Source organism: Urocampus carinirostris, chromosome 14 (assembly GCF_059441175.1).
Source record: "Urocampus carinirostris isolate Australia breed hairy pipefish chromosome 14, RoL_Ucar_1.0, whole genome shotgun sequence".
Classification (NCBI taxonomy): Eukaryota; Metazoa; Chordata; class Actinopteri; order Syngnathiformes; family Syngnathidae; genus Urocampus; species Urocampus carinirostris.
In genome coordinates, this window is record NC_142362.1 from 23,390,655 (window position 1) to 23,401,285 (window position 10,631).

General features: G+C 42.0%; 1 pseudogene; it reads right to left on the reverse strand.

Moving 5' to 3' along the window:
• Nucleotides 1-9,953: 9,953 nt before the first annotated feature.
• Nucleotides 9,954-10,122, reverse strand: LOC148353007 (U2 spliceosomal RNA; annotated as a pseudogene).
• Between the last annotated feature and the right edge of the window lie 509 nt (nt 10,123-10,631).

The following is a 10,631-nucleotide window of genomic DNA, read 5'->3' on the forward strand; positions in this document are numbered from 1 at the left end:
CTTTCAGATAGATTTTTGAGCTTAGCAACAACTAATGGCTGAAATGTGAGTGGTTAAATGATTGAATATGAAAGCACACCAATAAAAAAACTAATAACTCACTTTTTGGGGCCAAATTGAAATTGTTGCCTGAATCAGCTAACCATAAAAAGTTGCACTATCTCTACAAGTACCAAGTCTGTCAAACAATCAAATTGCAGATAACCAAACAAACAGCATTTCTGCCTAACTCATGATCTTGACTTACAAACTTTAAATATAGGATTATCTTGAAACATTTTTATATACTTTTTTAAATCACGTTTTATTTTATTTATTAAGATATTCATTGAATTCCTCACCAAAATCTCGTGAGCTAATTGTAACTAATTTTGAGTTTTTTAACTGCGTATAATCATATCTATTGCTTGAAAAGGGACAAAATACATTGTTTTGCTTCATTTGGAGTGTTTAATAAAATTGATCAATTTATGAATAAATATCAATTGTAATATTAGATGAATGTTTAGATGTCTGCAGGTTAAACTATTTTTAAACGCATGAGAAAAACTAGATAGGTATTTTTGTACTGCTGAGGTCCAGGTGATCTCCGAAGAGTGGCATAACACCGAAAAACAACAGCAACCAGATGATGAAGGTGCTGTATCTGAGTCATATCAGGAGGCTACTCCTGCTACTGGTAACCCTAGAAACCATTACTATCTGTTTCATGTGGGAGAGCAGACCCCTATGCTAAAAAAACAGCCTGGAGAGGGATGGGTGACGCATGTAATTGCCCAAGACAAACCCTAGGAAGTGGTGCCTATCGGTTAAGGGATCTGTGAACCTTGAATTATTTAGATTGATATGATACAGAGAAATCGATCTATCTACTGTTCTCGCTAGTTTTGCCCCGCTGACATATCTTTAAACCCAATCCGGCCAGTGACTCAAAAATTTGCCTACCCCTGCTCTACGAACTATTTTGTTATCTTATTCTTTTAAAAAGAATGTACTTACATTTTGTACAACTTGTTAAACACGTCCAAAATGGCATCATTTCTTTGCAATGAAATTTTCATGCAGTAGTGGAGTTTCTGCAATAACACTGAAATAAAATGAAATGATCTGCATTTATATAGCGCTTTTCAAGTCAGTGACTTCCCAAAGTGCTTTACAATGTGCTCCACATTTCCCAATAGCGGCCTTGTATTGCAGCCATGTAAGAAGCTAACCTGCTTATTGGGTGTATTAGGGGTTCAGTGTCTTACCCAAGGACACTTCGACATGTAACACGGACGAGCCGGGATTCGAACTGGGATCCCTTGATCCCAGGACGAGCGCTCTACCTCCTGAGCTACTGCCGCCCCACTGTTTAAAGTACTTTAAATTCAGGACTACAAGGTGTTACTTTTTAGCTGCATTTTAAACACTGTTTTTTTTTTTTGTGGCGGCTCAGAGGAAAACGGCAAGCTGCTCTTTTACACAATGCATGCGGTCCAAATATAAAACACCATGGTGACGTCTGAAAACATTTATGACACCCTTAACAGGAGAAATTCGTCTATGGTTCTACCAAAAATATTCATCTCTTCTCATCTCATTAGCTGCACCGCTTATCCTCAGTAGGGTCGCGGGGGTGCTGGAGCCCATCCCAGCAATCATCGGGCAGTGGGCGGGGGAAACCCTGAACTGGTTCCCAGCTAATCGCAGGGCACAAAAATATTCATATAATACATAAAAGGAGCAAGAAAAGGGGTTTGACAGAACTTTATTAAATGTTTACAACGTAGATACAATATTTCAAAATGTTCACCCACAAATCAAGTCCTCATTTCATACATCTGAATGGAACAGCAGTGGAAGTTATTTATTAAATACTGTACGTTACACTTCTCTTTCGGTATCATAGGCGTCAATATAAGGTCGCTGAAGTTTTCGAACAATAACAGGCGAATTAAATTTGGTCCCGGATCGCGGAAACTGCTAATGCCAACACAAAAAGACACATCTTTGTTCCAATCTGGGACTATTATCCACAATATAATTGCACAGGTGCTGTCTTCGAGAAATATAGCGCTCACATCTTATTTGACTCAGCCCTCACTTTAGTTTTCTGTTGGCACAGTTATAAATATGCACTTGTATTCACCATCATGAACATGATCCAAAAACAAATTGCGTAAACAACTCGGACCAGAACATCAAAACAACGCAGCTGAAACGGCGTCAGGTGTGTTCGGGTACAGCGCCGTTGGCGTTCTGCAGCCCAATGCGCGGTCTGTATTCTGGAAGAGAATAAAACAAATGAAATATCCTATCGTGAAAGAGCATCAATTTGTTTTAAATATTTTCATCCGTGTTCTTGGATTCCTTTTTCTACTCTGATGAACCCCAACGTATGACCGCAAACCTCATCAACCACCAATAGCTTGAACCTTTAACCAAACATCACTGGTTTCTTCCATTGTGATGGATTTAAACTATAAATATGTTATTCTACTGTTGCATTATCTTCTTTGCATACTGTGTGCCTTTCTTGCTTGTGTTTGAAGAAGGAGGAAACAAGATGTTCACTAAACAGCCGACACCTATCTGCGGCGAGATAAGGGACCTCTCTGACCGCAGGCTCGCCTAGTTTCGTTTACTATAGAATATGATAACATGTTATTGTATAAACAGGTCTCAACTGTTTATATTGTCACTCCCCCTCCCTTTAGCAGAAGAGACCTTATGTAAATTAGGGCCTTCCGAACACAATAAAAAGGCAAGGAGCATAAGACTTTTTCAGAGTGTCCAGTAGTCTGCATTATGTAGACTATGGCCATCTCTCCTTGCAAGTAAATCAAAATCACGTTCTCTGTGTCTTTTTTGTATATAGGTTTTGTTTACATCTGTTGGGTTAAACCTGACACATTGTCTTCTCAAGATATGGACGCTCACAGTAAAACCGGAAAAGAAAATCCACTACAGGAATCAGCTACTTAGCCCATGTGACAAACGAAACGGTGCTTATCACCATCAGAGGGCGCATTGGTCCCTATTTAGAACTGTTGTCAACCGTGTGCCACAAGATCATCAGGACTGCCTAGGACTATTCACCAGTCCAAGGGGGAAGGAGAAGAGGAAGACTGAAAACTAATTGGGCTGACAACACTAAGGAATGGACTAGTGCCAACTTTGTCATGAAGCAAAAACAGCCCAGGAGCCGTCAAAAGTGGAGAAAGCTGTCCAGAGTTGCATAGTCAGTGGTGCTCCGATGACTGAGGCGAGTAAGGGATCCCTGAACCGTGATAAAGAACTGTTGAACATAAACAGGTACTTCTTTTTATAAAAGATGATCATTAATTTGTGAATATGTCAAAGTCAGGAGTACCTGGTTATTCTGTGTGATAACAATACTGAGTTAAGCCTGTCATGCTCCAGTATTCACTCGTGTGATTTGCAGACCAGCCGAGTTCAGTCTGTTATTTCTTTGTACTTTTTATTAGAAAGGAAGCCGGCGCGTGGCTGCAGTTCAACGCACTGCTGACCTCTTTTGACTGTTCCTGTTCAAACAGAATGGCAGCAGGAGGAAACTGCGTGTTTACAGAGCTGGGAGCCGGCTGTGCTTGGAAACCTGGAAAGTGTCAAGGCTGCAGAGAAGCAATTCCTGCTTCTCTTTACCTAACATTCCAGGTATCCTGTCCTGTCTTAAAGACAACAATTTAGATTCTGCTCGAGCATTAATCGACTCAATACTGTTTTATTTGATTTTAAGAATAACACCAGCTGAAATACAGCTGTGAACACATACACACAAAAAGCATGCAGACATAATCATAATTCCTTCCCCATGCTTATTTGAAATCTTTTTTTTACTGTTCAGTTGTTTTAACATATTTTAAGCATCTCCATGTCTTAAAGAAAGGTATGGCCAGTACCATATCCTAATTTTGCTTTATTTTAAGCACATTTTCTGAATGCAGAAAGAAGTAAAATAAACTGTAGAAATAATCTTTTATCTACTTGAAAAAAATGATAAAAAGGTCACACACACACACACATATATATATATATATATATATATATATATATATATATCTCATCTCATCTCATCAGCTGCACCGCTTATCCTCAGTAGGGTCGCGGGGGTGCTGGAGCCCGTCCCAGCAATCATCGGGCATTGGGCAGGGGACACCCTGAACTGGTTGCCAGCCAGTCGCAGGGCACACGGGGACAGACAACTCACTTGCTCATTCACACCTAGGGACAATTCGGACCGGCCAATTCACCTGAAACGCATGTTTTTGGAATGTGGGAGGAAACCGGAGTGCCCGGAGGAAACCCACGCAAGCACGGGGAGAACATACAAACTCCGCACAGTAAGGCCGGGAGCTGGATTATATATATATATATATATATATATATATATATATATATATATATATATATATATATATATATATATATATATATATATATATATATTTCACATTCATAGAAGAAGGAGGGAGGCTGGGGTCTAGTAAACATCAATGCCACAGTCCAGGATAGCTACAAAGGATTACATGCTAAGTGAATGTCTCAGGCAGCAGAAACTTGATAAGAGTGTAGAGGAGGAGCAGACATCTCGGAAGGACAAGCCCCTTCATCGAATGTACCGCCGTCAAATATAAGAGATGGCTGGAAAATGCAGGACTGACGGACAGCATACAAGGTCTGATCATGGCAGCACAAGAACAGGCCAAACCCCATTTGCAGTTTGTGCAAAGACGCGCTTGAAACAGTCCAGCACATTGTGGCAGGGTCTAAGATGCTCGGTGGATCAGCTTCATGGAGAGGCGCAATCCAGTAGATAGTATAGTATATATGAACATCCACAACCAGTATGACATAGAACCCGGTGGGCCATACCACAGAAGGTCGCTGAGAACAGCATCCTGTGGGACTTAAACTCCCAGACCGACAAGCAGCTCCTGGCTAACTAACAGGACAGTGGTGATTGACAAAAAGCAGAAGAGAGAGGTAATAATACATGTGGTGGTCCCACCTAATGCCAACATCAGGAAGGAGGAACTTGAGAAACAGGAACAGAACCAATGGTTTAAAGGTCAGCTGCCAAAAATGCCGAAGGTCAATTCAGGCGTGGTCCTTGTGGTAGTGGGGGCACTCGAGGTAGTTACCCCCAAACTGGAAGAATGGCTCCAACAGATTCCAGGAGCAACTGAAATCTCAGTCCAGAAGAGTGCAGTCCTAGTAACAGGTATGTTACGGTGCAGAACTCTAAAACTCCCAGGCCTCCTGTAGACAATCAGAGTCTGAGGATGAAACAGACACCACCCCACCAGGGGTGAGGAGGAGGTTTTTATTTTTCAATGGTTGTTTGTGTAAAATGTCTCCCTTGTCATCCCACATTGAAAAACAGCAAGGACAAACCATCAACACAGCAAAGTCAAGATAGCAGCTGGCATAGTTTCTAATTTTTTGCTGCAATTCAATTGTCTTAATTTCCCAGCCATCCATGTCCCCTGTGGCACTTTTTGAATACACAACTTGATCATGTGCTCACAGGAAAAGCATAATTTTCACTCATGCTCTCATGTTCCCCCCAGCCAAGTCTCATCTGCGTGACCAGGTAACTCTTTGTTGTGTCCATTGGCCCCGCGGATGTGGACAAGAGACAGGGTCACGTCCTTCGGCCTCCACAGTTTTCTATTTACATTCGTAATCCCCGACAGCGTTGACGTCATTGTTCAAAGTTCCCCATATTTGCAAGGCCGTAGATTGAACTGTTGGCTCCTTAAGGCATACTTGGATTGAAGGTGAAGGATGAGCTCATTCCGAGCTCCCACGCTTTACCTGTGACACATTTTTAAGTCTGCCTGTTTTATAAACTTGTGGAATAAAGATTGTGAAATGCAAGTCTTTTATGCTAAACTTTCAAAATACCAAATGGACTTGTGACGGTAGAGGCACAGTTAGATTACAAAAACATGCATATTAGTATATTACAATGATTGAGCAATGATTTTTCAGTGGATAGATACCGATGACCACTTTTGATCAACATTGGATGCAACGGGAATCGAACACGAATCATGAGGGTGAGATCACCGAAACCTAACCACTAGGTTATCAATCACACTATTTTTACTGAAAGTGCCAAAAAGTACAATGTTTTAATGGAGCATTATGATAAAAAAGTCAGCCTAAACAATGTTGTAAAACATGCTATTATTAAATCAAATGCCTTTTCCTAAGTCATCTAGATTCATCGAGGTCTATTGATTACACGTCAGATTTACTGTCAAAGATCCATTTGATGGGTGGGCGATTCTTGGAAGTTTGGTTTTGATCTAATCCAAGTAAATACAGTGTACTATCGATTGATAACAATCCGATACTGAAACTTTTGCTCGGGAATGTCCTAATTTTTGGATAAAATTTAATTTTATAGCGGCGCCGCCGCGAGCGGCAGCCTTTCGAGCAGCAGCCTTTCGAGCAGCTCCCTGTTGTCTTGCACTTTTTGTGATTTATTGTTTTTATTGTCTGCTTCTATCTTCTGTGTTTTTCGTCCCGTTTGACAACGACACTTTGGATTACTTTCTATCCTATGGACATGGGTTTTAACGCACAAAAATGTGTTTATTTGCGGAATCAACTCTTCTTGTGCTGGCGTGATGAGGGGGCCCTATCGTGGATGGAGAGAAGGAGCTAGCTAAGCGGCTAGCGGCGTCATAAGTCTTCGGTACCGTCCGTAATCATGGTAAATGTGAACTCTCTACCAAATAAGATCGCCAAACTGGCTGTGCTGGTGAAAAACATCAAAGCGCACAGGGAGTGCAGTTGGCTGTGTTTTACGGAAACGTGGCTCACGTCTAGCATCCCGGACGCTAACGTGGGGCCACCGGAGATGCTATCAGGAGCTACCCTGCTTCAGCGCTGTTAGACAGAGACACGAAAGCCTGTGGGAAGCGGAAAGAAGGGGGACTTGCTAACACAAGGAGGTGTATCCCTGGGCACACAGATTTCCATCTGCCGCAGGGACGTCGAACTTTTGGACTAGCGTGTGACGTCATCCACTCCGCTGTGGCTAAAAGTACAACAATGCACCCCGAGGGCATCCTGTTAATCAGTTAATAAACAACAAGGGAGACTGCCGGAAGTGTGAATTCCCCTAAAGGGATGAATAAAGTATCTACCTACCTACCTACCTACCTACCTACCTACCTACCTACCTACCTACCTACCTACCTACCTACCTACCTACCTACCTACCTACCTACCTACCTACTTACCTACCTACCTACCTACCTACCTATCTATCTATCTATCTATCTATCTATCTATCTATCTATCTATCTATCTATCTATCTATCTATCTATCTATCTATCTATCTATCTATCTATCTATCTATCTATCTATCTGTCTGTCTGTCTGTCTGTCTGTCTGTCTGTCTGTCTGTCTGTCTGTCTGTACCTACCTACCTACCTACCTACCCATCTATCTATCTATCGAAATTGATAAAGAGCCGACGTTTCACCGCTATCCAAACAGGATCCGAGTCTGTCCGGACAGCCGACGGGCTACCGTGCCTAGCGATATGCGAATCATCACGCGACTCTCGCTAGTCCAGCAAGATGGGCATTTGTTGTCGGGGGGTGGAGGGTCGTCGAGGGGCTACCTGCTGCCAAGGTCAGTGTGCTCCCAAGCAACCTCGACGGACTAACTGACCAGGAAACGTTCCCCTCCATGCTAACCGTTGGCTCACGAAACGTTCCGGCAAATCGCGCATGCGAGGCGAAACTCTGAAGACTGTGAACCAACCTCAAGGTTGCGCCCGTAAATGCCCCATACTCCAACTCTGCACTAATAATGTGTGTGTTTAATACTTTAAGGAGTTTTTGGGGACGTTGCTTTGGGCCTTGTAGCTGTTTATTGAAAGAAATCAGAAAGTGGCAAAGTATGGGGGATGGGGGGGAAATAAGATATATATAAGTAAATAGTGTATGATTGTACTGCTTTTACAAGGCAACACACTAAAAGGTTCTTTTTTTTCTCCCTTTCCTCTTTAATAAAGGCGACGAGGCAGCAGCGTTAAAGCCACAATGGCAAGAGTGGGGAGGACCTTGGGTTTGATATGAAATCACACGACCTTGTCTGCGCCAGCCCACATGTTAGAAGCTCTTTGTGAACAAGAAAAGTGCTTTAGAAACACGCTGAAAGGCTTCAACCTCCCCTGCGATTTCAGCGCAAGACACATTAGACGAGCCTTTTTTTGTTCCCCGCCTCGATGTATATTCTTTCTTTGATCGTATGCCCTTATTTCTTTAGGGTTATTTTTCCAAGTGATTTGAATATCCAGCTCAAGCATGTCGAACTCAGTTTGGATTTGGGCAAGGATCCAGACTTTCTGTTCTCAGGTGGGCCGGAACGGTTCAAAAATGTCAACGTCAAACATTTAGCTTTGATTTTTTAGTAAAGACACTCCCCTACTTATGACCATTTGACGGTAGATATGGACATTTTTCTCGGGATGTCGAAAATATCCGGACATTGCTGTTAGTTAGATCATGTATTGCGCACCTTTTTATGAGTACAGGACAGTACTGTAGTGCTTCTTTCCCCAACTACTGGCGAAGGGGCGCTGTGAGAGCTCACCCAACATCCACCCCGAAGAGGAAATCCGGCTTCTACTTCCTAGTTTGAGTGTAAACATTCGATACTGTATCTCCAGCGTGCTAAGACATTTTTATTCTTTAATATCTCGGGCATCTATTTAATATTGTTGGCGTAAAGTATAAAAAAGAGGTGAGCCGTTTCATTATAAATGAAAGTGGAATAAGAAAGCTTGATGCGGTTGAGAAAAGGGTTGGATCGCTTTTTTTCAGCCACTTTTCACCACGGAGGAGAAAGTTGCCTAACCCCTGAAGCTAATCTTCCAAAAATAAGTAAACTCAACTTAATTTATCTTTATAGAGCATATTATTTTATGAAATGTTTATTATTTGGTACAAAACAATACAGGTTACTTATACAAGCCTAAACATACTTATGTATAAACCTTAAACATCCAAAATATAGCACTTAAGCAACTTACAAACAAATTCAACTTACGAACAATCGTCCGGAACCTATTTTGTTCGTAAGTAGGGCAGCATCTGTTATGTGCTTTAACATTCTGCCTACCCTATGAATTACAATCATGGGTGATAAGGGACCTTTTTTAGGCACTGCACAATAGTGCAAAAACAATGGTGTTTGGCATTGAATGAATCAACAAAATGCAGCTTTACATCTGAACCATTTCACCACATACATCACAAACATAAATAAACACAAGAAATGAAAATATCCTTGCCTCAATTGACATACTGCTTTGAAAAAAATACAAAAATAAGTACAAAATAATATTTTTAGCAGTAAACAGTTTTATATTTTAAACGACACTGCGGATGAGTGGTAAGAGCATCCATGGCACATTTCTGAGGTCAAGGGATCCAGCTACCAGCCTTCCTGTGCGGAGTTTGTATGTTCTCCCCGTGCATTCTCTCCAGTTTCCTCCCACATCCCAAAAACATGCGTGTCAGGTATATTGACCAGTACAAATTGTCCCTAGGTGTGTATGGGCGAGTGAGTTGTCCAGTTCAGGGTGTCTCTTGCCTACTGCTTGAAAATGACTGGGATGGTCTCCAGCACCCCTGACACCTTACTGAAGATAAGCCATGCAGATAATGGATGAATCGAGGTTATAACATCAGATCAAGCTATTTGGCTGGGTCTACTAAAACCGAGAAAATACTGAAATCAACCCCAGAGCATGATGGGGGTTTTGGGGTTTTTAAGGGTTATTGATCTATCTTCGTTATTCATTATCCATTATCCGTTATCGGTCAGTTCATAATACGCTACAAAGCCTAGGAGCCGGGACACTTACTCTCAGCCAAAAGGCCAAGCTAAGGTCCTAGCCCTAAAGCCTTGCTGCGATCATTGCGAATGCACCGTTCCCGGAGGTACTGCAATACCGGGCCGATGCGTGGAGTGGACAGAGCAAGCTCATATTCCATCTCCGAAATGCAAAAATCAAAGATAGTGACTTCATAGAAAGTACACAAAAGGCCAGGCTTAGGACTTAGCATCAAGGCCAAAGGCCAAGCTAAGGACCTAGCATCAAAGCCTTGCTAGGCCAAGCGGCCAAGCTAAGGACCTAGCATCAAAGCCTTGCTAAGGCCAAGCTAAGGACCTAGCATCATGCTGCCACCACTATGTTTGACACTGGGAAAGTTGATTTCAGGGTGATGTGCAGTGTTACTCTTATGACCGAATGTAACACCCCAAACCTTTGGTCTCATCTGACCACAGTACCTTAATGCTTTCGCCAGGCACTGTGAGTTCACTTGGTAAACTTCAACTATACACAGGGACTCTCAAACCAGGTCCATGTTATAAAATATTAGCCCATGAGTTTCCTAATGCTTTTCTGGGTCGACATGCTCTCCTCAACAAGCTCAGAATGTATAGCCTTTTTTGTTGTATTTGTTTTAATGTAATAAAATAACTGAATAGAACCCTGCATCGTGTTTTCACCAATACAGAACTGGATAATAGACAGTCCGAAGACAATGGCACATTTCCTTTGGAGGAGTAGAAACAAACACACGGGGAAAAG